Consider the following 7,500-nt stretch of genomic DNA (forward strand, 5'->3'; position numbering starts at 1 on the left):
AACTAAAGGTTTCACAGAATTCTAACTTCTGGAGCGAGTACCCATAAGGTTTCCCTTTAGGATATCGTATAATAACAGGGGACGTATGCTTTACACGCCACATAGCTATCTGCACCCCATATAGTGTTTACGCTTCGAAGGGGAAGTGTGGCAAGTATCAGGAGGAGCCGTTACAAAACTCTCCTCCTGCGTTACTGTTACGGTACCTAGCAATGTAAACAAACGGCCGCCAAGCTGGCCGCCATCTTGGTTCACGTCACATCCGCGCACTTCATTCCTGATTCTATCCAGTGTATCTGTCAGCCTCCATGATACAATAAGAATGGGAGGGGCCTGACAGGCTAGAGTAACGAACGAGGGCGGGTTCATCAGGACGTCATGGCTATCTCACCCAAAAATAGATTTTTCGCTTCACTCAAAATCCGTTTTTTGGGTTCAAGCCATGACGTCCTGATGGAAGTGTACTAGAGAATTAGTGTATCGTGGATTTTCCCCGTTTCAGTAGTGCCTTCTACTTCAAACAATATTCCTTTGGTCTGATGACCTTAGAGACCGTGATATCTCCGTTACATGTCATTACTATTGGCATAAACTATGACATGGCTTCCTGCCCCCCTGGCAGGGAAGTCCTGTTTGGACGATAGGAATATCTAGAAGTATCCTCATGATGACAAACTCACCTGTAAATGAGGATCTTGTCGGTCACGCAGACAGATCAGGAAAGTTAAGTACTTGTGTGGGAACAAATATTTCACTTTTCTTAGGTGAGCTTATATCAGACAGGAGCAATATTATAACATGAATTATAATAAAGGTCAAAATAGGGGCAATAAAACTCTGTAACAGTAGTGTAATTCATATAGAGGGGTGAAATAAGACGCGTATGGTAGCGAAATTTCTATTTTATTAAAGAAAATATTCGCGATAATATGAAATAAGGTAAATAATTTACAATAAAATTATTGATTAATAAACATAGACTGAGGACTACAAAAGACAAGGGTGTGAAATCTGAAAAGGAAAACTTACCATTACACACATGGGTTCCAGAGTAACTAAAAGTCTTTTAAAGTCACAATACACTTCATGCCCATAAACCATGTGGCACACGTGTTCAAGTCTGTTACTTCACCTTGTAGAAGAACAGCCTTTCGTGCCACTGAGTGGCACTTAAAATCACTATGTATCGCACTAGGATCAACACAGGCACCCGTTGAGTTAGAGTCCCGAAATAACTCACTGTCCTACGCAGCACAAAGCAGCAGGTTTCAATACACTATCTGCGGCTACCACAAATCTTTTGACTTCGTGCACCTGCTTCGCATAGTGTTTAAAGAACACTTGAGGATTTCCAGCCTGTGAAAGAACGAAGGCTTTCGAAATCCATTCCTTGGAAGAAATTTAGGGAAGAGGCGACTTTTCTAGGATCATGACCTGCGGGTGTACTGTCAGGATCCGCTCTGCGAATAAAGTAGGTGATTTTTGCTCCCTAGTTGTTTAAGTGACAAATCACTACCCGATATTTCTCCTTTAAAGAGTTGTCCTCTGACAAAGTCTGAAGTTCTTCGAAGATAGACCTTTAGACTCTCTACTGGGCATAGAGAGACATCTTCCTTCAGAGGGCAGATTCTCCATGGGCCCCACCTCTTAGTAGGGAGTTCATTCTTAGCAAGAAACGTTGGGTCAGTGAAGAGGGTAAGTTCCCCTGTTTCGGTGAACTGTATCTGGCCCTATTCTCTAGATAAAGCCACTATTTCACTGACTCGTGCTCCCGAGGCGAGAGCAAAACGGAAAATCACTTTTTGAGTCAAGTCTTTCAGAGGGCAAGATTCGTTGTCCAGGCTAGAGGCAAAATGGAACACCTTATCCAGAGACCAGGAGATGGGTCTCGGTGGAGGTGCAGGACGGAGTCTAGCACATGCCTTCGGAAGTTTGTTAAGGAATTCGTTGGACAGGTCTATCTGGAAGGCATACAGTAGTGGTCTTGTCAAGGCCGATTTACAAGTGGAAATCGTATTGGCTGCTAAGCCTTGTCCATGAAGGTGAATGAAGAAGGACATACAGAAATCTATGGTTATTCCCGTAGGATTCTTTGCCTTGACGAAGGACACCCACTTCTTCCAGGATGACTCATATTGCCTTCTGGTAGACTTTGTTTTATATTCCTCTAGGAAGTCTAAACATTTTTTTGAGATTCCAAACCTTTTCTTCACGGCTAGGGAGAGAAAATCATGAGATGAAGGTCTCGGGTTTTCTTTGATGAAGCGAAGACAGTCGACTTCTGAACCTGCTGGGAGAGAACTGGGTACGGCAGAGGGATTGGCTTGGGCTGTAGCTCCAGGACTAGAGGGAACCAGTTGCTCCGGGGCCACTAGGGAGCCACTAGAGCTGCTGTTCCCTTGAAGGTTCTCAGTTTGGAGAGGACTTTCAGCAGAAGGTTGGGTGGAGGGAACAGTTAAATCTTGGACCATCTGTCCAATCCAAGGACATGGCGTCCACAGCTTCCGCTTTGGGGTCCTCGTATGGAGTCACGTACAGAGAAAGTTGGTTGTTGTCACTAGTCGCGAAGAGGTCGATCTGCAGTTCCGGGACTTGACGGGAGATGAAGGAGAATGATCTTGCGTCTATGGACCATTCCGACTCTATGGGGCTTGCCCTCGATAGAGCATCCGCCGTCACATTGCGGAATCCTTGTAGGTGAACTGCTGAGAGGTGCCATCTCTTCCTGTCCGCTAGGCGGAAGATGGGTAACAGCACCTGGTTGAGTTGGGGTGATTGTGAGCCCTGACGGTAGAGACATCTGACCACAACGGCGCTGTTCACAGTGAGACGGATGTTGATCGAAGGACGAGGGGACAGTTTCTTCAGAGTGAGAAGAACCACCATGGCCTCCAAGATGTTGATGTGAAACGTCTTGAATAGGGGAGACCATGTTTCTTGAACTTGTCGCTGGTGGGAGTGACCTCCCCATCATTCTAGCGAGGCATCCATGTGGATGATGACCGACGGAGGTGGTGGTTGAAGAGGAACTGATCTTTTCAGGTTCTTTGCCTCCGACCACAGCTTGAGGAGTGAGTGAAGCCTGGTTGGCAGAGGTCTCTTGAGATCTCTTCGAGCGATGGATGCGTTTTGTCTCCATACTCCCGATGCATCTTTTAGCTGTGCTCGTAGCACTGGATCTGTCACTGAGGCGAACTAGAGGGAACCTAGCACTCGTTCCTGTTGTCGTCTTGAAATCCGTTTGGATTTTAGAAGTCTCTTGACAGATCCGGCTATTTCCTTCCTTTTCTTCAGAGGGATGGAAAGACGGTGTGACTGAAGGTTTCAATGGATTCCCAACCATTGAAACTTCTGAGCTGGAGACAATCGAGACTTTTTGGTGTTGATTTTGAAACCTAGATGTTCCAGGAACTGGGTCACCTTTCTACAGGCACGCGAAAATTCTTCTGACGATGTCGCCCAGACCAGCCAATCGTCTAGGTAAGCCATTACCTGGACACTTTGAAGGTGTAGCTGTTGGACGATCGTGTCTGCGAGCTTCGTGAAGATTCTTGAGGCCAGGTTGAGTCCGAAGGGCATAGCCCTGAAGGTGTATTATCTTATTTAAAGCTTGAATCATAGGTAGGAGGAAGCCTGGTGATTCAATGGAATGTGCCATTATGCGTCCGCCAGGTCTATTGAGACCGTGTAAGCTTTGTGTGGCAGTAGGGCTCTTATCTGTTGAAGAGTCAGCATCTCGAATTTGTTGTTCGCAATGAACTTGTTGAGAGGGGACAACTCCAGAATGACTCTGAGTTTGTCGGAGTCTTTCTTGGGAACACAAAACAGTCTTCCCTGGAACCTGGTGGACTTTACCTTCTTGATCACCTTCTTGTTCAAGAGTTCTCGGACATATTCTTCCAGGATGGGGGTTGAGGGTTGGAAGAATTGGTGGAAGACTGGATGTAGTTTTATCCAGCTCCACCCTAGTCCCTTCTTGACGATGCTGTGGGCACAATGATCGAAGGTCCAACGATCCTGGAAGAGGCGGAGTCTTCTTACCACCGGTAGCACTTCATTGCTTCTGGTTTCCCGAGGGTTTACCACCTCGGCCACTTGCTCCCCTTCCTCCTCTCCCTCTGGATGGACGTCGAGAGGAGTCTTTGCCGGAGCCTCTACCTTTGGGGCGAAAGGTAGTGGATTGCCTTTCATAGGCAGGGGTGAAAACTGGTGACTGGGCCAAGACTGGCTGAGGGACCAGCTGAAAGGTATGCTGTGGCTGAGCCACTAGCTGGGGAGTAGCGGGTGCCGGAAACTGACGTTAGGCCTGACACTGCTGGGGTCGGGGCTTGTTGGGCTTCTTCTTAGGCTGTGGACCCTCATCCTGAGAAGATTTCCTCTTTCGGGACATGCCCCACTTATTGAGGATATTCCGATTCTCAGTGGCGGCTTTGTCCGCAATCTCTTTCACCAGGTCTACTGGAAAGAGGTATTTGCCCCAGATGTTGGAGCAAATCAGTTTCCGGGGTTCATGTTTAACAGTGGCATCCGCAAACACGAACTCTCTACAGTCTCTCCGGGCCTTGATGAAGCTGTACAAATCCTTCAGCAAGGTCGCAAGGTGGGTCTTCGCAAGAACCATGTAGTAGCCTGGGACCCAAATGTCCCCGGCCATTGTCTCAAGTTGCACTTGAAGAGACAGAGAGGCGGCCAGCCTCTCTTTCGTGTCTTGTTCCCGACTCAAGAGGTAGTCGGTGAGCTTGGGGAGGTCTTCATTAAACTGGCGTCCAGCGACATCAGCCACCAGCTTTCTAACCGTGAAGGTTAGCTGGATGTCCTTCCAGCTTTTATCATCGGGAGGTAGGGCGAGGGAGAGAGTTCCTACATTCCTCCAATGTAGGGCAGGGTTTTCCTTCCTCCACTGCCTTCAACACGGAATTCAGGGCCTTTTCCGCAAAGGGAAAGACCATGGTGGGAGGAGCAAGAAAAGACAGGTGCTTCTTGTTCAAAGCCGGCATCTAGGAGTTGGTGTATCTTCTACTCTTGAGGCAGTCAGCCAGCATAGCTTGAGCCTTGGCGTGGTCAAACACTATGACCTCCTTAGGCTCGGTCTCCTTCTTGGAGACTGGTTCGGACTTGAGACGGATGTAACAGTCCGGGTAGGTGTAGAAGCTATGGTAGAACTCCACCTCTTCAATGGGGATGGCACCCAGCTTATCATTGATGAAGATGCGTCCGGTCGTGATTGGCATGTGTTTTGCATGCCTCCAGGGATTGGTCACTGAACAGGGGGGAAGATCCTTGACAGAAATCTTCTTCAGCCGCTTCTTCAAGGTCAGAAGCTCCCTTTTAAGGTCCGCATGCCCCTTGCGGAACTTCTCGTCCAGGAATGCCACCAGAGCTTGGATGGTATCCTGGGTGCCCGGTACCACATGTATCGGAGTGGCAGACACCACGACGGGAGTCACGGAGGGTGCATGGGTAACCTCGTCCTCAGAATCAGGGGTCTCCACCTGATCCTCTTCCTCTTCTTGACCCTCCGTCATGAGAGTCCTTTCCGTATTTTCGGACACATCCGACATCCTCTCCACTTCATCGAGATGACAATCTTGGAGAGCTGCCGCAACATCCGGTTCGACCGTTAGTTGGACGCAGGGGATCTCATCTTTAGAGATAACGGCATCAGCAGAAGCGTTACGAAAAAGCAGGGCTCTCATCTTCTCGCTTGGAAGATAGGGCCCCGTGGAGTTCTTCTGAAACCCGCGCACCCACTTGCGCAGTTTCCCTCGGGCGTTATCCCTAGCCTCTGCTGACGGAGGGTTGTCAAACGCCTCATCGAGCAGGTCCTTTCAGACGTTACGGGCCTGCGGATCCCAATAGCGAAGGTTCCCCTTTGTGATGGAACAGCCAGCGTTGGTCCGGCACGCCAGGTGACCGTAAAAGTTAGAGCGACGAACGCTGCAGAAGGCGCTCTCACACTTCACATACTCCTCCTGTAAAAGAAAGAGGAAATGAGTATTAGGAAGTCAATACAAACATAACTTACATTAATCTTAGATTAGAATAAGTTAGTAACTTATAATATAAGATTCCAGTGTGTATAGGCTTAGGATAGGTAAGCCAGAAAGGAGGAAGGAAAGACACATATTTGTGCATCCCGCCCAGCCAATTGCCGCGACCCCATACTGTAACTAATTCAAGAGGACCGTCATGGGCCCTAGGGAGAGGAAGAACATCCGTACTGGTTGAGTCAAGCTTAGGCTTCCTCTGGGGAATTAGGTACAGTAAGAGGGGGGAAGCTGAATTCATTTAGTATATAAGAAAAGGGGGGATAAGCTAAGCCCCCTTAACAGATTAGGTCCCGGCAAGAGACTGCACATGGAAGCGCAGAATGGTATGCTGGAAAATTTTTACTGTACAACTATACATAGTAGTTTTCAGACTAGGGTATAACTATACCCTAGGTGTACTGGCTATTATCCATAGCTGCACAATATTAGCTGCCGGCACGGGGCCGGCAGGAGGGAAGAGTGACTGTCCAGTGTAACGCCAGGATTGGTGGTGCTGGCAGCCTGGCGACATGCCGGAGACTCGACTGGCGCCGGCAGGTCCCCATCAAGGATGGACCCTTCCAAGCCATCAGTCTATGTGGCAGAGAGAGAGGGTGACACCTAAGGTGATGGCAGATCGCCGGCAAGCCGGCATGTGGCCGGCGACAGTAACTGACGCTGATATCATTCAATGAGACAGGTAGGGCACCGAAGACTCTGACGGCTAGCGCCGGCAGAGGGGGGGGGGGGCCAGTGGACCGGCACTAAGAGAGAGAGGGATAGGATAAGAGGAGAGAGAGGGAAGGGTAATACTCAGTACCCAATCCAATCTTCCTCCAGAAGAAGTGTTCAAATGAAAGGGAGGGGTGCTACCTTTCATACGGCGGCAGAGAGCCGGCAGTCGGCTATGCTGCCAGTTGGGGCCCAAGGGAGAACCGGTGAACACTCAAAGAAGGGAGGTCCTCCACCGGCAGACCGACCGACGAATGCTATCCCATAGTTCGACTATATTCGGGCAGCGTAGCAGTACGAACTAACCAATGAAAGGACCGAGCCGAGCCGGCAACCCACCGGCATGTGATGGAGTTGTAGGACGGCGGACAGGCATGTGAAGGCTAAGCCAACACCAAAGGGATAGAGGGGAGGGGAGAGAGTCCTAAGGGGGGATGTATGGGGGAAGCGTAGTTCCCACCAGCACCCCCAGACAGGGGGGGGGGGGTGGAGGGATTCTGTTCAGGGCTAGCCTGTCTAGGTAGGAATAGTCCATTCTCCGGCCTAGGGTAGGTTAGCACAGAGTAGGTACAACACTAATGTCCTGTCCTAAACTATAAGGAAGCAGAATCCCACAGACTGCCTAACCTAGGCTAGTTGAGCTAGTCTCCTAGACCAGGAAGCGCAGGGGGAGGACAAGTCACCAGACCACAGGGAGGACGGGACATAACCCAACCAAGTGTGGACTAGGGGGAAGGGC

The sequence above is a fragment of the Palaemon carinicauda genome, chromosome 2, assembly GCF_036898095.1.
Source record: "Palaemon carinicauda isolate YSFRI2023 chromosome 2, ASM3689809v2, whole genome shotgun sequence".
In the NCBI taxonomy this organism is placed as follows: Eukaryota; Metazoa; Arthropoda; class Malacostraca; order Decapoda; family Palaemonidae; genus Palaemon; species Palaemon carinicauda.